The 25,637-nt window shown below is 44.0% G+C and overlaps 2 protein-coding genes across 5 annotated transcripts in view; both read right to left on the reverse strand.

The window, feature by feature from the left end:
• Positions 1-9,272, reverse strand: part of nexn (nexilin (F actin binding protein)) — an 81,236-nt gene extending 71,964 nt beyond the window's left edge. For all 3 annotated transcript variants that reach the window (XM_059983779.1, XM_059983777.1, XM_059983778.1), the window contains exon 1: positions 9,096-9,272. The gene's annotated coding sequence lies outside the window, so the exon portion shown is untranslated. The remainder of the gene's footprint in view (positions 1-9,095) is intronic.
• miga1 (mitoguardin 1) overlaps positions 1-25,637 on the reverse strand; it is a 180,542-nt gene that overhangs the window by 28,860 nt on the left and 126,045 nt on the right. The gene's annotated exons all lie outside the window — the stretch shown is intronic.

The raw sequence follows: 25,637 nt of genomic DNA on the forward strand, positions 1-25,637 counted from the left end.
AACCCCTTGAATTAGTCATTTCTGCTCTGGGGAAAAGTCTCTGTCTATCCACTCTATGTCTCCTATCATCTTGTACACCTCTATCAAGTCACCTTTCATCCTCCTTCACTTCAAAGAGAAAAGCCATAACTCATTCAAGACACTTTTCCAGAACAAACTGTGTTATGTACCATATTATACGCAGCCAGGTCTCAAAAATACAGACTACTTGTTGAGTATTTCCAGGATTTTTTTTTGATAATGATCTGGTTAGCAGTTACATCTTAAATGGTTAATTAGCCATTGATCCCAAGGCTGTTGTCCAACCTAGCTGCACATAACGAATACCACATAGAACATAGAATAGTACAGCACATTACAGGCCCTTCGGCCCACAATGTTGCGCTGACCCTCAAACTCGGCCTCCCATATAACCTCCCATTACTATCTACATCTATCTACAAACCTATACCAATGCTGTGCATAAGGGTTAAGGAACTTGAGCACATCCAAGTGAGTGTGATTGAAGATTCTAAATTGTTTAATGCCGTTTCCAGTACACAAATACAAAGGAAAATGAAATTATTGTTACTCCAGATCCGTTGCAGCACACACACAAAAAAAGTCACAACAAGGAACACAATCATTAAAAAAAGCACAAATATAAATACACAAGTTCACTTATATACATTGATTGTGCGTCCATAAAGTAAGACTTGACACAGGAGAGTCTGTACATAAGGTGACTGACAGGAAATGATAAAGTAGTGGTGGTTGGGGGTGTGAAGGGATGGGTTAGTGGATGGAGTTAGTGTCAGTCAACCTTACTGCAGGGGAAAGTAACTGTTTTTGAGCCTGGTGGTCCTGGTATGGATGCTACACAGCTTCCTTCCCGATGGAAGAGGGACAGACAGTCCATGAGCAGGGTGGGTGGGATCCTTCATTATGCTACTGGCCCCTTTTCTATCACCTCTCTGTATACATCACGTTGATGGCGAGTAGGTTGGTGCCAATGATGCATTCAGCAGCTTTGATTACCCCTAGGATCCTCCTGTCCAGTGGAAATGATAGTTACTTCTGTCTTTAATTGTTACTGTTCTAACAATGATGTTCATATTGGAGATGATATTCCTCAGTGGAAAAAAAAACTCGCATATTTAAACCACAAGCCCAAGTGGAGGATACAATCCAGTCCGTTGCAGGAGAAGTCCACCAGAAAGCACATCTACTCGGAAGACTGCCACAGGAAAGCAGCACCCATCATCGAGGACCCCCACCATCCAGGCCATGCTCTCACAAACAAGAGAAAGTCTGCAGATGCTGGAAATCCAAGCAACACACATAAAATGGAGGAACTCAGCAGGCCAGACAGCATCTATGGAAAAAGAGGGCCGAGACTCTTTGGCACGACTGGATAAAGAAAATCAGTAGATTTAAAAGGTGGGGGAAGGAAGAGAGAAACACAAGGTGATAGGTGAAACTGGGGGGTGGGGGAGGCAGGAGGGTGTGAGGGAAGGGGTGAAGTAAAAAGCTAGGAGGTTGATTGATGAAAGAGATACAGGGCTGGCAAAGGGAGAGTCTGATGGGAGAGGACAGAAGGCCATGGAAGAAAGAGGGGAGGAGCACCAGAGGGAGGCAATGGGCAGGCACAGAGATAAGGTGAGAGGGGGAAAAGGGGATGGTGAAGTGGGGGAGGGGGGGGCTTTAACATAAGTTTAAGAAATTGATGCTCATGCCATCAGGTTGGAGGTTACCCAGACGGAATACAAGGTGTTGCTCCTTCAACCCGAGTGTGGCCTTGTCATGACAGTAGAGGAGGACATGGAATGAAATATGAGAATGGAAATGGGAAGTTGAATTAAAATGAGTGGCCACTGGGAGATCCTTCTTCTTCTGGTGAATGGAGTGTAGGTGCTTGGTGACCAATCTATGTCAGCTCTTCTCATTGCTGCCATCACCAATGCAGTACAGGAGACTATAGTCCCGCAGCACCAGGATCAGGAGCAGTTATACATTCTTAGAAAATAAATTTACTTTAAACTCCAAGGGGAAAAGTAATGTCCAGATAAAGACATGTCTATGCATTACCAAAGGTCTAAATGGACCATTTCAGTATAAGAATTATACATATTCAAGGAGTATATTATGAATAACCATGTGGAAATAATATTTAACACTGCTAAATGACAGTTTATGATGATTGAAATATTGGAAGAAATGTGAAGGCAAAGCGTTCCCAAAAGTAAGAGGAATTTTCAAAGTTGATTTATTATCAATGTACATATATATCACCGTGTATTACCTCCAGATTCATTTTCTTGAGAATCACTTTCATTAAGTATTTGGGGCAGCGCAACAGCAAAGCAGTTAGCATAACACTATTACATCACAGGTGACCCAGGTACATTTCTGCCACTGTCTATAAGGAGTTTGTACGTCCTCCCCATGTCCTCCTGGTGCACTGGTTTCCTCCCACAGTCCAAAGATGTACGAGTTAGTGAGGTTGATTGGTCACATGGGTGTAATTGGGCAGCAAGGGTTAATTGGGCCAGAATGGCCTGTTACTAGGCTGTATCTCTAAGTAAAAAAAAATTAAAAAGTAGACCATCTAATATACTGTAATTACTTAATACATTGATTCTTCTATGGCTTGGACCCATCGAACTGTGCTTCAGGCTTGCTTCACGGAGGTTAAAAAAAATTGAACATCTATTCAGTTTTTGTTCATTAGAAACAATGATCTGAAGGTAAAGATAAGGCAACTGGGGCCCTGGCAACTGCAGCTAGGTGTAAATTGTCTATGAATTTTGTTTGCTCCGGCCCCCTTCTTACATTTTCCTTGTTGCACTCCGAACACACAAAATGCTAGAGGAACTCAGCAGGTCAGTCAGCATCTGTGAGGGGAATAAACAGTTGATGTTTTGGGACAAGACTCTTCATCAAGACTAGAAATGAAGGTGGCAGAAGCTAGAATAAAGATGGTGGGGGGAGGGGGAGGAGTACAGGCTGCCAGGTGATAGGTGAAGCCGGGTGAGGGGGAATGAAGTGGGAAACTGGGAGGCGATAGGTGGAAGAGGTAAAGGGCTGAAGGAGGAGGAATCCGAGGGGAGAGGACAATCGGTTATGGAAGAAAGAAGGAGGACGGGGTCCAGAGGGTCGTGATGGACAGGTAAATAGACTGGGAAATGAAAAAAAGTGGGGAGTGGTTACCGGAAGTTGGAGTAAATGATGATCATGCCATCAGGTTAGAGGCTACATGGAAGGAATACGAGGCATTTCTCTTCCAACCCGAGTTTGGCCTCATCAAGCAGTAGAGGAGGCTATGGACAGACATATTGATATGGAAATTTGTAGTCAAATTGGAATGGGTAGCCGCCAGGAGATCCTCCCTTTTGTAGTGGGCAGAGCGAAAGTGTTCACCAAAGCAGTCTCAAGGTCTGCATTGGGTTTCACTAATGTAGAGGAGGACATTCTAGGAGCAGCAGATGCAATAAGTTACCCAACCGACCACTACAATGGTTTTTAATTTACTGCTAAGTTCAGAGACTGTTTAAAGGTGGCAGATGTGTCTTGGCCAACCAAGTTCATCCAGTGGAGGAACAAATAAAATCCAGTACTCGTAGGGAACACTGATGCACTCCCACTCTGTAAATGAAAGCACGTTGGGTCAACCCACTGCCTCCTTGGCGAACTCCAGTAATGCACCCATCTAAATGCTCGCAAGTTCAGTGGCAGTTTAGAGATGAACATTAGATGTACGGCTGTTGTGGAGCAGAAATGCAGAATCTTCGAGAGAAGGCACAAAATTAAAAAGAGGAGAGAGATTTAAAGAGGGTAACTTGATAGAGGTGTACAAGATGATAAGGGGCATAGATTGAGTGGATAGCCAGAGACTTTTCCCATTGTGGGAATGACTAATATAATGGGGACATACTTCTGTGATTGAAGGAAAATATAGGGAGGAAGGGGATGTCAGAGGTAAGTTCATTACCAAGAGGGTGGTGTGTATGTAAAACATCCTGCCAGGGATGGTGGTAGAAGCAGATATAGAAGGGGCATTAGAAACTCAGTCACATTGATGATAAAAAAAATGGAGCATGTGGGAGGGAAAGATTAGATTGACCTTGGGTTAAAAGATCAGCACAACAAAGTGGGCTGACGGGTGCTGTAATGGTCTATGTCCAATCCAACATGATCAATCCATCATTAGAGTTGATGAACCCAATGGCCCTAACAGTCGACTTATGGAAAGGAATAAAACAGTTAACATTTAAGGCTGAGACCCTTCTTAATGTCAACTGTTTATTTCTCTCTGTAGGTGCTGCCTGACCAGCTGAGTTCTTCTAACAATTTATATTTAATTTATATTGTATTAAATTTCATAACAAGATACACAGCTCTGCACTTAAATAGCCCAACCACAGGTCAACGTGAAGGGTTTGTTTATTCATTTAGAGATACAGCATGGAAGAGGACCTTCTGGCCCCAACAAGCTGTGCTCTCCCGTAACCCACCTAGTTAATCCTGCCCTAATCACAGGACAATTTACAATGACCAATTAACCTACTAACTGGTACATCTTCAGAATGTGAAAGGAAAGCAGAGCACCCGGAGGAAACCCACATGGTCATGGGAAGAATGTACAAATTCTTTACAGACCATGTCAGAACTGACCTCTGGACTCCAAAGCCTTGAGCTTTAATAGTGTTGCACTAGCCACTACACCCATGAGCTACATTCATGTGCCTATTTAAGAGTCTCTTAAATGACCCTAAAGTATCTGCCTCTGCCACCAGCCCTGGCATTACAATCAAAACCCATCAGTCTCTGAAAAAAAACTTACCTCAGACATTCCCTCCTATACACTCCTCCGATCACCTTAACGTTATGCCCCCTCATATAGGTCATGTCATAGGGGAAAAGTCTTTGGTTGTCCCTTCAATCTATGCTTCTTATCATACTGTACAGCTTTGTGACTGTGGACCATACAGACACTACACGCTACACACGAGTAGAGTGAGGCAGCAAAATGGGAAGACAGAGAGCAGAATATTGTGCTCTAGAGAAAGTACAGTTCAGATGGACTGATAAAGTGCTACGGCTACAACAAGGTAATCCGAGAGATCTGGATTTAACCTTTTAGCATCATGAGTGGTCCTGATAACTACAAGATGGAAGCCGTCCCAGAGTCTGGTTTTTATGATGTGCTTTGTGTGATAAGTATTTTCCAGCACACATAGGTTCTTTCTCAAAATAGTCACAAGGACCTTTTACATCCTCATGAGAGGGAAGGGGTGGGGGAGTTTAGGTCTAACATCACCTCAGAGAGATTCAAGATAGCTTAGTGTTATTTCCTGTACACAAGTGTAAAGGCAAACAAAATAATTGTAACTCTGGATCTGATCCAGCACAAAAAAATACAATAAGAAAAGTTTCACAGTAATAAAATACACAATGAATATAAAAACATACTTCAGCTTATATACATAGATTGATTGAATGTCCATAAAGTGACACTAGACACAGGAGTGTCTGTACACAAGGTGACTGACAGGAAATGATAAAGTAGTGGTGGTTGGGGGGTGTGGAGGGGTGGGGATGTTGATCAGCCTTACTGCTTAGGGAAAGTAACTGTTTCTGAGTCTACGTGTGGCTCCAGGATGACATCCACGCCCCATCAATGCCATGCTGCTCAGGGATTTGTGCTATTATTAACAAGTGACTGTATGTGCTGGGTCATAACGATATGTGCAGTGTGTGACTATATGTGCTTTGACCCCAAAGGAAGACTGTTTCATTTAGCCATTTACATGTTATGGTCGAATGACAATTAAACTTGAACTTGAGTTCAATCAATAAGCATAAGCAAATTATGGCAACAAGGAGGAATTTTAAGTCATTGGTCATATTAATATTCAACGTTGTTTAATGTCATTTCCAGGGCACAAGTTTAAAGGAGAAAAAAATAATTGCTACTCCAGATCCATTGCAGCACAAAAAACCTCAAAAATACAGACAATAATAATAATAAAAATAAAATAAATATAAAACACAAGTTAGCTTATGTAGATAGATTGATCGTGTGCCATAAAGTGATGCTATGCACAGAAGTGTCTGTAAGTAAGGTGACTGACAGGAAATGATAAAGTAGTGGTGGTTGAGGGTGGGTTAGTGGGTGGAGGTATGGATCAGCCTTACTACTTGGGGAAAGTAACTGTTTTTGAGTCTGGTGGTCCTGGCATGGATGCTACATAGCATCCTCCCTGATGGGAGTGAGACAAACAGTCCACAAGCAGGGTGGGTGGGATCCTTCGTGATGTTACTAGCCCTTTCCCAGCACCTTTCTGTATTGATAGCTCTGCACGCTCTCAGTGCCGCTTTAGAACATCAGCCGAGAGGGCAATAAATGTGGTAGGGAATAAAATGCAGGGAATCAGAGACACCTGCAGTTCAGAATCAAAATCAGGTTTAATATCACCAGCATCTGTCGTGAAATTTATTAACTTTATGGCAGTGGTACAATGAAATTCATGATAAAATAAATATAAAGGGGAAAACTGAATTATATTAAGTATATGCATGTATATTAAATAGTTAAAATAAGTAGTGCAAAGAAAAACAATAAAATAGTGAGGTAGTATTCATAGATTCACTGTCCATTCTGAAATCCGTTGGCAGACGGGAAGAAGTTGTTCCTGAATCGTTGAGTTTGTGTCTTCAGGCTTCTGTACCACCTTCCTCATGGGAACAATGAAAAGAGAGTATGTTCTGGGTGGAGGGGATCCTTAATGATGGTTCGTAAGGGACTGATCCCTGTTGTGGATGTTTACGGAGGCTAGTACAGTACCCATGATAGCGATGACTAATTTTACAAGTTTCTGCCATTTACTTCGATCCTATGCAGTAGCCCCCACCCATACCAAACGGTGATGTAGCCAGTTGAGTCTTTTCCACGGTACAGTTGTACACGTTTTCCGAGTGTTTTAGCTGACAAACCAAATCTCCCCAAACTCTTCATAAAATATAGCCGTTGTCTTGCCTTCCATATTTACGCCCAGGTTAGGTCCTCAGAGATACTGACACCTAGGAACTTAAAGTTTCTCACTCTCTCCACTTGTGATCTTTGTGATCCCTCGTTTGACCTTAGTGAAGGATATTGGCAAAACACTGACAGATGGGATTAGCCCAACTGGCACCTTGACTAGCATATTTGAGTTGGGCCGAAGGGCTGGTTTCCATTTTGTACAACTGTTTTAAGCAGAACATTTGATCTACTGCATTCTCAAGTGGGCAAAACCTAGATGTATTTTAAATGAAATAAATTACGAAATAAGTTTTTTTTTAATCCAAAAACTCTCCCAGGTGACAAACCTGAGCCAAAAATAATCTCGACATTCCAGAAAGCTATTAAAATGGAAGTGGCTGCCTTATCCCAGAATTGGAATCAGGTTTATTATCACTGACATAGATGGTGAAACGCGTTGTTCTGCGGCGGCAGCACAAGCTCCACTTAGTGCAAAGAGGAATAACAAGGTAGTGTTCATGGCCCATTGTGACCCTCCCCCTCTGCATTCGTTATGGGTTTGCCCCAACCGGATTCCTCTTGGGTTTGAGTTTAAAATCCCGGCAATTTGCGGTCTGCACTGTCGGAGGTTCCGGACACGAGATTGCGGGGTGCGGGGGAGGGACACCAGCACCTTTTCCAGAACCAGTTACAGCGAATTTACAGAATACTCTTGAAGTGATGAAATGGTCAGGGGGGCACGTTATTAGCAACAATAGCGAATACCAAGATTTGACTGTCAGCTCCCGATGCCAGTTTGCCCACTAAATAAAACAGATCACATTGAATTCTGGTTTCTGGAGGCAGGGGCAGACTGAGCTTCGCATTTGATGTGCGACACGCGTCTGTTTGAAGGCGATTTAATCCAGAATTCCTCTGCGCACTCTCCAAGTTCCAGGGGTTGATCAATACCCCCGCCCACTAACCCACCCAGCTCAACCCCCAACACCATTCCTTTATCATTTCTTGTCAGAGTCACTGTGTACAGACATTCCTGTGCTTAGTGTCACTATTTACACACTGTCTTGTGCGTTTATATTTATTGTGTGCTGTTTCTAAATGTTTTTGGGCTGCATCGGATCCAGAGTAACAACGATTTCGTTCCCCTTTGCACTAGAAATTACATTAAACAATCTTGAATCTTGATTATTTTGGACTTCACGCCGGGTATCCCGGCCAATATTAACTTTTCCAGCTTTAACCCTCTCCCCCGCCGCCAAACACACACAATAAGGATCTCGTTGCTGTTAGAGGGAGCGCTGACAATTTGCCGGCGGAGTTCCCAGCTGCATAATAGGGAATAACCTTAAAGAGGCGCTTCAAATCCTGTAAACAGCTGTTGGAATCATTACAGTGATCATTTTATTACTCTGTTAGAGTAACAACCTATTGGCGTTAAAAAAAAATCACTTCAGACTCCCTGAGAAGGTGAACGTCCCCGCTCCGGGGTAAGGGAGCAAAGACAGAGAGGCTGCTTCGCTGGTCGGGTACTCAGAGCGCTCCTGTCAAAGCGGCCAGCGGAAATCCGAAGAATTGTTTTTTTTTGGGCGGAACAACCTTTAATGTTGGATGTTTCACATGCAGGTGGAGAAGGCCAGTGTCACCTCTCGCCCACCGGTCTGGCCGATTTACAACCGCCGTCCTATTGGCCAGAAGGGACAAGTGTACCACCAAGGGTATGAAAATACGTACATGTCCAAGACTTTAAAACTAGATCAAGTTACTTTTTCTCCATACACGCGATACTGCAGATGCTGGAAATCCAGGGCAATACACGCAGAATACTGGAGGGAGGTAGCAGGTCAGGCAGCATCTATGGAAATGAATAGAGTCGACGTTTCGCGCTGGGATCTGTCCCAAACGTCGACTATTTTATTCCTTTCCATGGATGCTGCCCGGCCTGCTGAGTTCCTCCAGCATTTTGTACGTTTCTGATTTTTCACACGTACCCGTGTGTGTGATTTCAATTCTTAATCTATATATTTTCCCCTCGAAACGCAGTTCACCCCATCTCCTTTAGGATTACAGTATTGATTTTTAAAGTTAAACTTACCTTGTACCAAAGGAGTTCCGTTTCTCTCAATTCTGGCGACCGGCGGTAATCCAGAGAGTTGGTTCGACTGAGAGAGCTGTTAAGCCGTTTTCAACCACCACCGATTAGTCTCAATGTCGTTTGGGTAAAATTACGTCTCCCCCGTAGCAAGTTTCCATAAAAGTCCCGTTCGCTCACTGTCTGCCGCATTCCACGCGATCCGGGACACGGCTTCTTCAGCTGTTAGCTTTTAATAATATACTTACAAGCACGTGGGTCCCTGCCCCCTTCCCTTAACCCCTTCTCACTCGCTGCCGTCGGTGGAAGTCAGGCCCCGGTCGTGTCAGCTTTACTGAAAATGCTTCCCCTGGGGTGACTGTCAGGGGGTCAACCGCGGACACGGGAGGGATGGTACAGTGGTCAGCTCAGGACACGCATTAATGGAGTCTACACAGTACCGAAGCTGGCTTGTCAGCCTATCTAGTCTGTGCTAACCTGTTCTACCAAGTCCCATCGACCTGCACCCCGATCATAGCCTCCCATTACCCTCCCATCCATATAACTATCCAATTTTCTCTTAAATGTTACAACTGATCCCACAACCACCACTTCTGCTGGCAGCTCATTCCAGGCTGGTGCCAACCTCCGGGTGAAGAAGTTCTCCCTCAGATCTCCCTTAAATATTTCACCTTTCATTTTTAACTCCAGCTCTAATCCCGCTCAACCTGAGGTGAAAATCACCATAGGCAGTCACCCTGTCTAAGCCCCACATCACACCTCTATAAGATCTCAATCACTTTCCTGACTTCAGGGAATAAAGTCCTAACCTATTCAACCCTTCCCTATATCTCAGGTCCTCAGGTCCCAGCAATATCGTTGTAAATTTCCAATGTACGTTTCAAGTTTATTGATATCTTTCCTGTAGGTAGCTGTACATTTATGAAGATCAATGTGCCAAAAACTCTCTTTGCATCCATACCTACCCTCTGATGCTACCTTCCAGGAATTATGGACCTGTATTCCCAGATCCCTCTGTTCTACCTCACTCCTCAGTGCCCTGCCATTCATCATGGAAGTCCTACCCTGGTTTGTCCTCTTAAAGGGAAACTGCTCACACTGCCTGCATTAAATGCAATCTCTCATTTTTCAGCCTATTTTCCCATCTGGGAGAGATCACACTGCAAGTTTTGGTAGCCTTCCTAGCTGTCCACTACACCCAGTCGCAGCTGTAATATAGGATACATCCATCTTCACATGGAAGACAGAGGCCGTGACCAGGGACTGGAATCAGCTCTTCAGAACAGCACACAGCCTGACACCTCCAGAGATCCTGGACCATTTGAGGTGTCATCATGCAGAGGTTTGTCAGATTCCATTCTCCAGGTTCTCTGATTCCTTCCCACATCCCAAAGACATGCTGGTTGGCGGGGGAAATTGGCCTTTGTAAATTGCCCCTAGAGGTGATTAGAATGTGGGGAGAATAGGTTCTGGGGGAAAATTAGCGTGGAATTGGGATTGGTCTGTGGACTAGGATAGATTTGATGGGCCAATCAGTCTCTTTCTTAGTTGTAAGGACAGGTGCAAAATGTTGTAATAAGATGTTCAGTCAAAAACACAAGACATCCTGGAAGACCAGGGCAACACACACGAGATTCTGGAGGAAACCAGTAGGTCAGGCAGCATCTACGGAAATGAATAAATAGTCGACGTTTTGGGCCAAGAGCTTTCCCCAGTCCTGATGGAACTGTTTGCTTCAATAACACAGAAGTTCCTTAGGTGGTGGAAATCTTAAGCATTGTTCTGGTGCTTAGGTTCAAGAACCCCTTCATAAGACTTCCAACAGGATTGGATGGTCAACTTGGATGATTGTACACAGATCTCTGGGGCCACAATCTTCAGTGTCTGGAAGTAGGAAACTGGGTTAAAGTTGCAGGCTCAAGAATCAAGACAATCCCCACACCCAAGGATGTGCTGGGGACAGCCTGCAAGTGTTGCAACACCTTCTGGCACCAACATAGCATGCCTACAACGCTTGGCTGAACAACAAGCAACTAGTCAGCAGCAAGACAGGCCCCGTTCCTCCCTCCTACCCACTCAGCCACACAGTCCGCTAACCCCAAGACAGTCAATATCCTTCAGTGGACACATGGATATTAAGCCTTTGACTACCCCAGTGGACTTGCAGAGGACCGATTCAGTCTAAAGACTTCCCAAAATCCCAGTAACTCCGTGCTGGAACAGTGCAATTACATTGGAATTGCTCAAGGAATCCAACAAGCTATTAGGCTGATGTGGTAAGTTTTAGATGGGATGCCAATCAATTCCCAAAATTTCACTGCGGGTGAGAAAGGAACTGTTGACATGTCTTTGGGTCAAATAAACCCCAGATTATCGACAACTCTTTACCCCAACCACCCCTAGACACATGGTAGCATGCAACAGCAGTTATCATAACGCTATTACACTGTCAGTGACCTGAGTTCTGTTCTGGCGCTGCTTGTAAGGAGGTTGTACGTCCTCCCCGTGACTGCGTGGGTTTCCTCCACATGATTCAGTTTCCTTTCACAAGCAAAAGATGGATGGATGAATGGATGGGTAGATGGATTGATGGATAGACAGAGGGATAAATAAACAAATAAATAAATAGATAAATACCTAAATGAATAAATATATGAACAATAGCAAGCTGCTCAGAAACTGAGTTCCAACATGTGTAGCCTCCTGTGTCTCTAAGTGTTACCTCTGTAAAACTTGTTGCTAAAGATAAACAGTGTACAGGTATTCACACAGCATAGTGTTAGTGGTGAGCTGCTGAGTTTTAACAAAGGCTGATAATGTTAATCTGGCAGTATCGGCTCTTTAGACACGTCTCTTGGAAATTTTTTCTTACACAGTTTATGTTAACAACAATCAGAACAACTGTTTGAACAGGAACCAGTATCGCCCAATTGACTCTATTTACCAAAGTCAAACCTTCCCACCGCGCCCCCCCTCCCACTGTAAGAGTAATTTGAGACACAGCATATGATAAATTTAACAGACTTAAACAGAACAGACAACATTGGACCTAGAGTGCCCGAAGTTTCCATCTCTGGCATTTCCTTGCATCATGTCTGGGTTTGTTTTGTGACTAACAAGTTGAAATGAATTGCTATAATCAACCAACAACTTGCAAGTCAGCCCACACTGCCAAGACGGTTGAGGGAAAATTAGTAAGTACTTTATGACCATGCTTCTCAATTAAGGCATCATCCTGGACAGAGTAAATCATTTCTCTGCCCTGAGGCTGGGGAAAACAATTTAATGGGCTCTGAATTTTCAATGCTAAAGAACTGCTTAAGTGTTCATTACATAAGAAAAATAAATGCACAGAATATACACACAGTGGCCACTTTATTTGGCACTTCATGATGCTAATAAAGTAACCACTGACTGTACGTTTGTGGTCTTCCACTGCTGCAGCCCATCCATGTTCTAAGTTCAAAGTTCAAAGTAAAATTAATTATCAGAATACATACATGTCGCACAACCCTGAGATTCTTTTACTGCGGGCATACTTAGCAAATCTATAGAACAGTAACTGTAAACAGGATCTGTAAACTGTAACCTCCAGGAACTGTAAACTGTAAACAATGCGCAAATGTAGATAACAAATAAATAGCAATAAATAATGAGCATGAAGTAACAAGATAACAAAGTCGTTAAATGAGTGTAGTTATCCCCTGTTGTTCAAGAGTCTGATGGCTGAAGGGTAGTAACTGTTCTTGAACCTGGTGGAGCAAGTCCTGAGGCTCTTGTACCTTCTACCTGATGACAGCAGTGAGAAAAGAGCATGCGCTGGGTGGTGAAGATCTTTGATGCCAGTTGCTGTTTTTCTACAGCAACATTTCATTTAGAAATGCTAACAAGGCTGACAACGTGGCTGACAAGGGAAATTATGGATAGTATCAAGTCCAAAGAAGAAACATATAAATTAGCCAAAAAAAAGCGGCACACCTGAGGACTGGGAGAAATTCAGAGACCAGCAGAGGAGGACAAAGGGCTTAATTAGGAAAGGGAAAAAAGATTACGAGAGAAAGCTGGCAGGGAACATAAAAACTGACTAAAAGCTTTTATAGATATGTGAAAAGAAAAAGATTGGTCAAGACAAATGTAGTTCCTTTACGGTCAGAAACAGGTGAATTGATCATAGGGAACAAAGACATGGCAGACCAATTGAATAACTACTTTGGTTCTGTCTTCACTAAGGAGGACATAAATAATCTTCCGGAAATAGTAAGGGACCAAGGGTCTAGTGAGATGGAGGAACTGAGGGAAATACATGTTGGTAGGGAAGTGGTGTTAGGTAAATTGAAGGGATTAAAGGCAGATAAATCCCCAGGGCCAGATGGTCTGCATCTCAGAGTGCTTAAGGAAGTAGCCCAAGAAATAGTGGATGCATTAGTGATAATTTTTCAAAACTCCTTAGATTCTGGATTAGTTCCTGAGGATTGGAGGGTGGCTAATGTAACCCCACTTTTTAAAAAAGGAGGGAGAGAGAAAACGGGGAATTATAGACCAGTTAGTCTGACATCGGTGGTGGGGAAAATGCTAGAGTCGGTTATCAAAGATGTGATAACAGCACATTTGGAAAGAGGTGAAATCATCGGACAAAGTCAGCATGGATTTGTGAAAGGAAAATCATGTCTGACGAATCTTATAGAATTTTTTGAGGATGTAACTAGTAGAGTGGATAGGGGAGAGCCAGTGGATGTGGTATATTTAGATTTTCAAAAGGCTGTTGACAAGATCCCACACAGGAGATTAGTGTGCAAACTTAAAACACACGGTATTGGGGGTATGGTATTGATGTGGATAGAGAATTGGTTGGCAGACAGGAAGCAAAGAGTGGGAGTAAACGGGACCTTTTCAGAATGGCAGGCAGTGACTAGTGGGGTACCACAAGGCTCAGTGCTGGGACCCCAGTTGTTTACAATATATATTAATGATTTAGATGAGGGAATTAAATGCAGCATCTCCAAGTTTGCGGATGACACGAAGCTGGGCGGTGGTGTTAGCTGTGAGGAGGATGCTAAGAGGATGTAGGGTGACTTGGATAGGTTAGGTGAGTGGGCAAATTCATGGCAGATGCAATTTAATGTGGATAAGAGTGAGGTTATCCACTTTGGTTGCAAGAACAGGAAAACAGATTATTATCTGAACAGTGGCCGATTAGGAAAAGAGGAGATGCAACAAGACCTGGGTGTCATTGTACACCAATCATTGCAGGTGGGCATGCAGGTACAGCAGGCAGTGAAAAAGGCAAATGGTATGTTGGCATTCATAGCAAAAGGATTTGAGTACAGGAGCAGGGAGGTTCTACTGCAGTTGTACAAGGCCTTGGAGAGACCACACCTAGAATATTGTGTGCAGTTTTGGTCCCCTAATCTGAGGAAAGACATTCTTGCCATAGAGGGAGTACAGAGAAGGTTCACCAGATTGATTCCTGGGATGGCAGGACTTTCATATGAAGAAAGACTGGATCGACTAGGCTTATACTCACTGGAATTTAGAAGAGTGAGGGGGGATCTTATTGAAACGTATAAAATTCTAAAGGGATTGGACAGGCTAGATGCAGGATGATTGTTTCCGATGTTGGGGAAGTCCAGAATGAGGGGTCACAGTTTAAGGATAAAGGGGAAGCTTTTTAGGACTGAGATGAGGAAAATCTTCTTCACACAGAGAGTGGTGAATCTGTGGAATTCTCTGCCACAGGAAACAGTTGGGGTCGGTTCATTGGCTATATTTAAGAGGAAGTTAGATATGGCCCTTGTGGCTAAAGGGATCGGGGGTATAGAGAGAATGCAGGTACAGGGTTCTGAGTTGGATGATCAGCCATGATCATACTGAATGGCGGTGCAGGCTCGAAGGGTCAAGTGGCCGACTCCTGCACCTATTTTCTATGTTTATATGTTTCTAGATGTGCTCAATGGTTGGGAGGGTTTTACCCATGATGTACTGGGCTAATACCACTACCTTTTGTAGGATTTTCCACCCAAAGGCACTGGTGTTCCCATAGCAGGCCATAATACAGCCAGTCAGCACACTTTCCACCGCATATCTATAGAAGTTTGTCAAGGTTTTTGATGACATGTCAAATCTTCACAGATTCCTGAGGAAGGAAAGGCACTCCTCCAATGGTTACTGGCTCATGAACCTTTGGTTTCCCACTCCTGGTCTAATATCTGTTCCTTGGTCTTATTGACATTGAGCGAGAGCTTGTTGTTATTACACCAGTCAGACAAATTTTCAATCTCCCACCTTTGATACAGCCCACGGTTGTGATGCCATCAATAAATGTATATGGTGTTGGAGTTGTACTTAGCCACACAGTCATAGCTGTCAAGCAAGTTGAACAGGGGTAAATACACATTCCTGTGGTGCTCCTGTGCAGATGGAGATTGTGGAGGAGATGTACTGTGCCAATCCGAGTTGACTGCGGTTTGCACATGAGGAAGTCCAGGATCCAATTGCACAAGGGGGTATTGAGGGCCAGGTCCTGGAGTTTACAGGTAAAAAGCATCCCGATGTAGGCGCCTTTGCTGTCCAGATGTTCCAGGGTTGAGTGAAGAGCCAATGAGAGAGTATCTGCTGTAGACCTGTTGCTTCAATAGGCAAATTGGAGCAGGTCCAAGTCAGCACTCAGAAAGGAGCTGATATGCTTCAATGCCAGCCCCTCAAAACACTTCATTACTGTGGATGTAAGTGCCACTGGGCAGTAGTCATTTAGAAAGGTTACCACGCCCTTCTTGGGCACCAGTATGATTGAAGCCTGCTTAAAGCAGGTGGGTACCACACACCGCTGGAGTGAGAGGTTGAAGATATTCGTGAATACACCAGCCAGATGGTCGGCACAGGTCTTCAGTATTCGGCCAGGTACTCCGTCTAGACCGGATGCTTTCCTTGGATTCACTCTCTTGAAGGCAGCCCCCATATCATCTCAGTTACTGAGACCAAAGGATCATTGGGAAACACTTCAAGGTTCAACATATTGTACGTTCAGAGATGTTCTTCCACACACCACTATTTCAACGTGTAGTTATTTCAGTTATTGTCACCTTCCTGTCAGCTTGAACCAATCTGGCCATTCTCCTCTGACCTCTCTCATTAACAAGGCGTTTTCGCCCACAGAACTGCCACTCACTGGATTTTTTTTGCACCAACTCTAGAGATTGTTGGGTGTGAAAACTCCAAGAGATCATCAATTTCTGAGATACTGAAACCGCCCTGTCTGACACTAACAGTCCTTCCACGATCAAAGTCGCTTAGATCACACCTCATCCCCATTCGGATACGTGGTCTGAACAACAACTGAACCTCTTGACCATGTCTTCATTGAGTTGCTGCCACACGATTGGCTGATTAGATATTGGCATTAGTGAGCAGGTGCGCAGGTGTACCTAATAAAGCGGCCACTCTGCGTACAACTCTGCTGAGCCAGTGAATGGTTAACCTGCCTAAAATAGTTTAGCATCTGCGTTACAAGAACAGCCAGAGATATGTCAAAGCCACACAGTAATGTGTTGGCTCACTATTATTTCACTGAACTATTTTCAGGCTATGATCCCTAATGGTCATCCTGCAACTGTTAATTCTCAATGGAATAAAATCAAGGAAGATCTTGCCACTTGAAGGGTGGTAGGTCAATCTCCTTTTGCCTAACAAGTGTGAAGGGAGAACACTTCCTTTTGTTAGTATTGACAGTGAATCCACTGTTGGTGAGATCGCTCAGCACAAGATTGTGCTATTGCCATCAGAGGATATTTTAGTTAACGTTACTTTTTGAATTGGCATATCCGGTGTCAAAATGCTTCGCAATGGAGTTTGTCATTTTCTATATTCATACTTTGGATGTGGGCTTCACTGGTATTTATTGTCCATCGCACATCTCTCCAGGTTTCCTCCGGACATTCTGGTTTCCTCCCACAGTCAAAAGACATACTGGTTAGTAGGTTAATTCTTCTTCTTAAAATCGTCAGCCCTGCTGGGGTATTGGCAGGCCAGTCTTTTCAAGTCCTAGTGTTGCTTATCTGTACATCTTCCAGGTGAAGAACTTTCCTTTGCCAGGGATGAGGTCTTTGGAGCTTCTGTTGCAGTTTCTGTACCACTAGGTTTTTATAGGATGGGGTTGCTAGCCCCATGCCCAACAATCTGGGCTTGGGACTATCCATGGCGGGGTTAGTCAGACAATAACTTACTGCCCATTATGCCGCTGGTGTTTAGGGGAGCAGTAAGTGTCCTTCATCTCTGTCTGTCCATACAGTTGTACGTATATACTGTATAGACTATATATACTGTACCTCATTGCGGTTTCTGAAATCATTTTTTTTTTTACTAGTCAGAGTTGTTAGCCCTGTGTTGAACCCCCGAACCTGGAGGATCGGTGGACTACTCTTAGTTTTGCCTCTACCCTTTGACCTGTTTGGCATGGATGACCCCACCAAGAGCCAAAGCATAAAGCCCTGACTCCAGCCAATATAACTCTTTGGGTCATTGAGGCACACGAGCCTCCAAACCCTACGACAAAGTTGTGGTCCTCTTGGAAGAGTAGCTGAATTGGTTATTGTAAATTGTCCTGTGATTAGGCTAGTGTTAAATACGTGGGTTGGGGTTTGTTGGGTCAGAAGGGCCTGTTCTGCGCTATATTTCTAAATTAAGAAAAAGCAACACAGCCTCCCCACCACTGACTTTGCCTACACTTCTTGCTGCTTTGGGAAAGTGGCCAACATAATCAAGCACCCCTCTTATACCTCCCCCTATCCCTGGTCATCTCTCCCTCCTGTCAAGTGGAATGGTAATTGGTTTATTATTGAAATCATCATCATAGAACGTGGGCGATCATCGTCTTTCCATGACCATGATTGTTCTTGGCAAATTTTTCTACATTAGTGTTTTGCTATTGCCTTCTTCTGGGTAGTGTCTTTACAAGACAGGTGACCCCAGCCATTATCGATACTCTTCAGAGATTATTTACCTGACATCAGTGGTTGCACAACCAGGACGTGTGATATGCACTAGCTATATGACCATCCACCACCTGCTCCCATGGCTTCACATGACCCTGATCAGGGGTCTAGGCAGGTGCTACATCTTGCCCAAGGGTGACCAACAGGCTAGAGGAGGAAGGGAGCGCCTTACACCTCCTTTGATAGAGGCGCATCTCCACCCCACCACCCATTACTGTCATATGTTGCAAATACAGTAACAAGCCTGGCTTTGCAAGCCATCCCTACAGACCATTACAGAATATGAATACATCAGAGCTATACAAGAGAAAAAAGCAATAACAAAATGCAGGAAATACAAAAGCTTGAGAACATATAAGTTTAAAGACCCATCATTTGTCACATGTACATCAAAACATACAGTGAAATAAGAAAGATGTAAACATCAACCACTTACACCATTAGTTAGAATGGGCTGGCATCGCCATCTTGGCATTATGTGTTGTATGTGGGTTATATGTACTGTATGATGCACCTTGGCCCAGGGGAACTTGAAATGCATCATTTGCATCAGATCAAATCAGCAAAGGTTATGCTGAGAGTAGCCTGCAAGAATCGACTTTCCTCCGGCTCAAAACTCACTAACCATAACCCGGACCATCTGCCGTTGCAATGTGGGAGGAAACTGGAGCTCTTGGAAGAAATCCACATGGTCACAGGGAGAAGAAGTCAGAGGCCGGAGTGGGGATAAGAGAGGTGGGGGGGTAAGAGAATTTTTTTTAATCGAAAGGAGACATCGATATCCATGCCATCAGGTTGGAGGCTACCCAAATCAGATCTATCCTGACACTAATCAACCTTATCTGATCTTCCAGGGTACCAATTTTGTCCCTTCACCTTGTCTGCTATGGCAACCTCATGCCTTCTTTTAGCCCTCCTGATTTATTTCTTAAGTGTTTTCTTGCATTTCTTATACAATGTAAGATCTTCATTTGTTCCTACCTGCCTATATGTACCTTCTTTTTCTTAACCAGGGCCTCAATATCTATTGAAAACCAAGATTCTCTAAGTTCGTTATCATTACCTTTTATTCTGACAGGTTCATACAAGCTTTGATCTCTCAAAATTTTACTTTGGAAGGCTTTCCACTTACCAAGTACACCTTTGCCAAAAAACAGCCTGTCAGACTTGATAGATCCTTTCTGATACCATCAAAATTGGCCTTTCTCCAATTTAGAATCTCAACCTGTGGACCAGGCCTATCTTTTTGCATATTTACTTTGAAACTAATGGCATTGTGTTCCCCAACACAAACTTCTGTCATCTGCCTGCCCTCATTCTCTAATAGCAGATCTAGTAGAGCACACTCTCTCGTTGGGACTTCTATATATGACAAATAAAGCTAATCTTTATTTTGACCCCCTCTAATAAGGAAAATGGGCCCTTTCTGTTGATTATATCCATATCCCTCATAATTTTATACACCACTGTTCAATCTCCACTCTGCCTCCTCTGTGACAAGGAAACTAACCCCAGCCTGTCCAATATTTCCTCTTAAAAGTCAAAGTCAACTTTATTGTCATATGCATAAGTACATAGTATGGACAGGTGCAATAAAAAACTTAATTGTAAAACCATCACAGGCACATCGATTCTTATAAACAGGATTCATAAGAAAAAACACGAGGAAATCTGCAGATGCTGGAAATTCAAACAACAACACACACAAAATGCTAGTAGAACACAGCAGGCCAGGCAGCATCTATAGGGAGAAGCGCTGTCGACGTTTCGGGCCGAGACCCTTCGTCAGGACTAACCGAAAGGAAAGATAGTATGAGATTTGAAAGTAGTGGGGGGAGGGGGAAATGCGAAATGATAGGAGAAGACCGGAGGGGGTGGGATGAAGCTAAGAGCTGGAAAGGTGATTGGCCAAAGTGATATAGAGCATGGGACGGGAGGCCTTGGGAGAAAGAAAGTGGGGGGGGGAGCACCAGAGGGAGAGGGAGAACAGGCAAACAACTAAATATGTCAGGGATGGGGTAAGAAGGGGAGGAGGGGCATTAACGGAAGTTAGAGAAGTCAATGTTCATGCCATCAGGTTGGAGGCTACCCAGCCGGTATAAAAGGTGTTGTTCCTCCAACCTGAGTTTGGATTCATTTTTACAATAGAGGAGGCCATGGATAGACATATCAGAATGGGAATGGGACGTGGAATTAAAATGTGTGGCCACTGGGAGATCCTGCTTTCTCTGGCGGACCGAGCGTAGGTGTTCCGCGAAACGGTCTCCCAGTCTGCGTTGGGTCTCACCAATATATAAAAGGCCACACCGGGAGCACCGGACGCAGTATACCACACCAGCCGACTCACAGGTGAAGTGTCGCCTCACCTGGAAGGACTGTCTGGGGCCCTGAATAGTGGTGAGGGAGGAAGTGTAAGAGCAGATGTAGCACTTGTTCTGCTTGCAAGGATAAATGCCAGGAGGGAGATTGGTGGGAAGGGATGGGGGGGACGAGTGGACAAGGGAGTCGTGTAGGGAGCGATCCCTGAAAAAAGTAGAAAGAAGAGGGGAGGGAAAAATGTGTTTGGTAGTGGGATCCCATTGGAGATGGCAGAAGTTACGGAGAATTATATGTTGGGGTGGTAGGTAAGGACAAGGGGAACCCTATCCCAAGTGGGGTGGTGGGTGGATGGGGTGAGGGCAGATGTGTGGGAAATGGGAGAGATGTGTTTGAGAGCAGAGTTGATGGTGGACGAAAGGAAGCCCCTTTGTTTAAAAAAGGAAGACATCTCCTTCGTCCTGGAATGAAAAACCTCATCCCGAGAGCAGATGCGGCAGAGACGGAGGAATTGTGAAAAGGGAACAGCCTTTTTGCAAGAGACAGGGTGGGAAGAGGAATAGTCCAGGTAGCTGTGAGAGTCTGTAGGCTTATACTAGATATCGGTAGATAGGCCATCTCCAGAGATGGAGACAGAAAGATCAAGAAAGGGGAGGGAGGTGTCGGAAATGGACCAGGTAAATTTGAGGACAGGGTGAAAGTTGGAGGCAAAGTTAATGAAGTCGACGAGCTCAGCAAGAGGCAGCGCCAATGCAATCATCGATGTAGCGAAGGAAAAGAGGGGGACGGATACCCGTATAGCCTTGGAACATGGACTGTTCCACAAAGCCAACAAAAAGGCAGGCATAACTGGGACCCATACGGGTGCCCATGGCTACACCCTTGGTTTGGAGGAAGTGGGAGGAGCCAAAGGAGAAATTATTGAGAGTAAGAACTAATTCCGCTAGACGGAGGAGAGTAGTGGTAGAGGGGAATTGGTTAGGTCTGGAATCCAAAAAAAACTGAAGAGCTTCAAGACCATCTTGGTGGGGGATGGAGGTATATAGGGACTGGATGTCCATGGTGAAAATAAGACGGAGGGGGCCAGGGAACTTAAAATCATTGAAAAAAATTCAAAGCATGAGAAGTGTCACGAACATAGGTGGGAAGAGATTGAACAAGGGGGGGATAAGACAGTGTCAAGGTATACAGAAATGAGTTCAGTGGGGCAGGAGCAAGCTGAGACAATAGGTCTACCTGGACAGGCAGGTTTGTGGATCTTGGGTAGGAGGTAGAAACGGGAAGTGCGGGGTGTGGGAACTATGAGGTTTGTGGCAGTGGATAGGAGATCCCCAGAGCTAATAAGGTTGGTGATGGTATAGGACACAATGGCTTGGTGCTCCTTAGTGGGATCACGATCAAGGGGTAAATAAGAGGAGGTATCAGAGAGTTGTCACTGTGCCTCAGCCAGGTAGAGGTCAGTACATCAGCTGTTGTTGTCTGTACAGGTTGAGCCAGTGGTGAAGAAGGCAAAAGTAATGTTAAAATTCATGTCAAGAGGTCTAGAATATATGAGCAGTGATGTGATGCAGAGGCTTTATAAGGCACTAGTGAGGTCTCACCTTGAGTACTATGAACAGTCTTGGGCTCCTTATCTTAAAAAGATATGCTGGCATTGGAAAGGGTTCAGAGGAGGTTCACAAGGATGATTCCGGGAATGAAAGGATTATCTTTTGAGGAACGTTTGATGGCTCTGGGCCTGTTCTTGTTGGAATTTAGAAGAATGAGGGGGCATCTCCTTGAAACCTTTCGAATGTTGAAAAGCCTAGTCAGAGAAGATGTGGAAAGGATGTTTCCCACGGTTGAGGAATCTAGAACAAGAGGGCACAGCCTCAGGATAGAGAGGCATCTGTTTAAAACAGAGATGCAGAGAAATTTCTTAAGCCACAGGGTGGTGATTTTGTGAAATTTGTTACCACAGGCAGCTGTGAAGGCCAGGTCGTTGGGTGTATTTAAGGCAGAGATTGATAGTTTCTTGAATGGCCATGGCATAAAGGTTACAGGGAGAAGGCCAAGGAGTGGAGCTGAGGAGGGGAAAAATGGATCAGACATGATTGAATGGTGGAACAGACTCGATGGGCCAAATGGTCTAATTCTGCTCAATGTATTGCATTGTGCTGCTATTGTAACTATACGTACTGTGTGTGACTGTATGTACTGTGTTTTACACCTTGTCCTCAGAGAAATGATGTTCCATTTAGCTGTATACATGTTTATGGCCTACTGATAATTAAACTTGAACTGAGACTCAACTCAATCAATAAGCATAAACAATGGATGGCAGCAAGAGGGAATTTTAAGTAATTGGCAATGTTAATATTCAAGATTGATTAATGTCATTTCCAGTACACAAATGTAAAGGAGAACATAATCATTGTTACCCCAGATCCAATGCAGCCAAAAAAACCTCAATATGATAAAGAACACAAAATTAAAAAATAAACATAAATACATAAGATAGTTTATATACTCAGATTGATTGTATGTCCATAAAGTGACGCTAGGCACAGGAGTGACTGTACATAAGGTAGCTTTGACAGGAGATGATAAAGCAGTGGTGATTGGATTGAGGGCTGGGTTAGTGGGTGGAGGTGTTGATCAGCCTTACTGCTTGGGGAAAGATAAAGTTTTTGCGTCTGGTGGTCCTGGTGTGGTTGCTATGTAGCCTTCTCCCATTGGGAGTGGGTCAAACAGTCCATGAGCAGGCTGGGTGTGATCCTTCATGATGTTACTGGCTGTATTCTGGCATCTTTCTGTACATATAACCTAAATAACAATTACAGCATAGAAACAGGCCATCTCGGCCCTTCTAGTCCGTGCCGAACGCTTACTCTCACCTAGTCCCACCAACCAGCACTCAGACCATAATCCTCCATTCCTTTGCTGTCCATGTACCTATCCAATTTTTTTTAAGTGACAATATTGAGTGTGAGTAAAGAAGTTCCCCGTCGTGTTACCCCTAAACTTTTGCCCCTTAACTCTCAACTCATGTCCTGTTTGAATCTCCCCTACTCTCAATGGAAAAAGCCTATCCACATCAACTCTATCTATACCCCTCATAATTTTAAATACTTCTATCAAGTCCCCCCTCAACCTTCTATGCTCCAAAGAATAAAGACCTAAACTTGTTCAAACTTTCTCTGTAATTTAGGTGCTGAAACCCAGGTAACGTTCTAGTAAATCTCCTCTGTTCTCTCTATTTTGTCGACATCTTTCCTATAATTCCGTGACCAGAACTGTACACTGTACACAATATTCCAATTTTGGCCTTACCGATGCCTTGTACAATTTTAACATTACATCCCAACTCCTATACTCAATGCTGTGATTTATAAAGGCCAGCATACCAAAAGATTTCTTCACCACCCTATCCACATGAGATTCCACCTTCAGGGAACTATGCACCATTATTCCTAGATCACTCTGCTCTACTGCATTCCTCAATGCCCTACCATTTACCATGTATGCCCTATTTTGATTAGTCCTACCAAAATGTAGCACCTCACAGTTATCAGCATTAAATTCCATCTGCCATCTTTCAGCCCACTCTTCTAACTGGCCTAAATATCTCTGCAAGCTTTGAAAACCTACTTCATTATCCACAACACCACCTACCTTAATATCATCTGCATACTTAATAATCCAATTTACCACCCCATCATCCAGATCATTGACGGTGGGTAGGCTGGTGCCAGTGATGCGTTGGGCAGTTTGACTTCCCACACTACAGATACTGGCAATATGTACAGTATGCAGAGTGTGTCTGGGCGAAATGCACTTCTATAAGGAAATGACCTTCTCAAGCCTTCACCACATTCCTACTGCTAGAAGGGATTCAGTGTTATGGTGCTTACTCATTCTAATCAAACCCAGATGTGAAATCACATCACTTCCTACAAGCCAAAGTGGACCATCACTGAAGGTGCTCTTTTTGTGCGAGGCAGCCGCAGACTCTCCGCTCGTAGACCCCCTGCTGATTTAATAAGATTTCACAAGGCTTCCAGCAGCTGCTTACCTTACCACAGGTGTTACCAGAAGCACTGCCCACCCCGCTGAATATAACTCAATGAAGAAAGTCTCAGCAGATGGGTTCGCTTCTGAAACTCAACTTTAACCCAACTCTACACCTTTGGAGGTTCAACTTCATGGACATGGTTAAGTCAGTAGTCAGCTTCTATTGATCTATCTATTTCTTTATTTCTCCTTCTCTCTCTTTCGCTCTCTGTCTATCTCTATCTATCTATCTACCTCTCGCTCTCTCTCTATTTGGTTCCCCACCTGCACTCTCTCTGTAGGAGCAAGCTCGCTAAGTGGAATTTTGCCTTGTGATAATTGTAATCTCCTGATTTCCTGCAAAGCATCTTGGGATCCCATGGCATTAAGAAATCCTCTCTGAGTCTGTTTATTCCCCTCCGTAGCTGCTGCCAGGCCTGCTGAGTTCATTTTGTGTGCTGCATTCTCTACGTGTAATCTGCAGTAGTGCTGGCACCATCCTGCTCCCTGTCTGGCGAGGACCCGGAGCAGTGTTAGGCTGGGAGCGCTGGTGCAGTGGAACTGTGCAGATGTGTTAGAGAGAGTTTGGGAACTTGGCAATGGCAGACAAATTGTTTTAAACACTCTGAATGCTGGTGATTCTTGCTGTAAAAACATATCATCTCAAACTGAAGCAGAATTCTGTGTAAGTAAACATTTATATGATTTTAATTAATGGACAGTCAAGCCAGTCTGAGAGTGATGCTGTGATACCATCAGCAGGATGGTTGCAGCAGCAATATAAGACTATAAGCCCATAAGATATAGGAGCAGAATTAGGCCATTTGGCCCTTTGAGTCTGTTCCACCATTTCATCATGGCTGATTTATTATCCCTCTCAACCCCACTTTCCCACTTTCTGCCATAACCTTTGACACCCTTTCTAATAAGAACCCGTCAACCTCTACTTTAAATATGCTCAAAGACTTGGCTTCCACAGCCATCTGTGACAATGAATTCCACAGAATCACTCCCCTTTGGCTAAAGAAATTCCTCTTCATTTCTGTTCTAAAGGGATGTCCTTGTATTCTGAGGCTCTGCAATTGAATCCAAGACTCTCCCTCTATAGGAAACATCTTCTCCACATCCACTCTATCTCAGCCTTTCAATATTCAAAAGGTTTCTATGAGAACCCTCCCTCGTTCTTCGAAACTCTAGTGAGTACAGGGCC

The sequence above is a fragment of the Hypanus sabinus genome, chromosome 11 (genome assembly GCF_030144855.1).
Source record: "Hypanus sabinus isolate sHypSab1 chromosome 11, sHypSab1.hap1, whole genome shotgun sequence".
Lineage (NCBI taxonomy): Eukaryota > Metazoa > Chordata > Chondrichthyes > Myliobatiformes > Dasyatidae > Hypanus > Hypanus sabinus.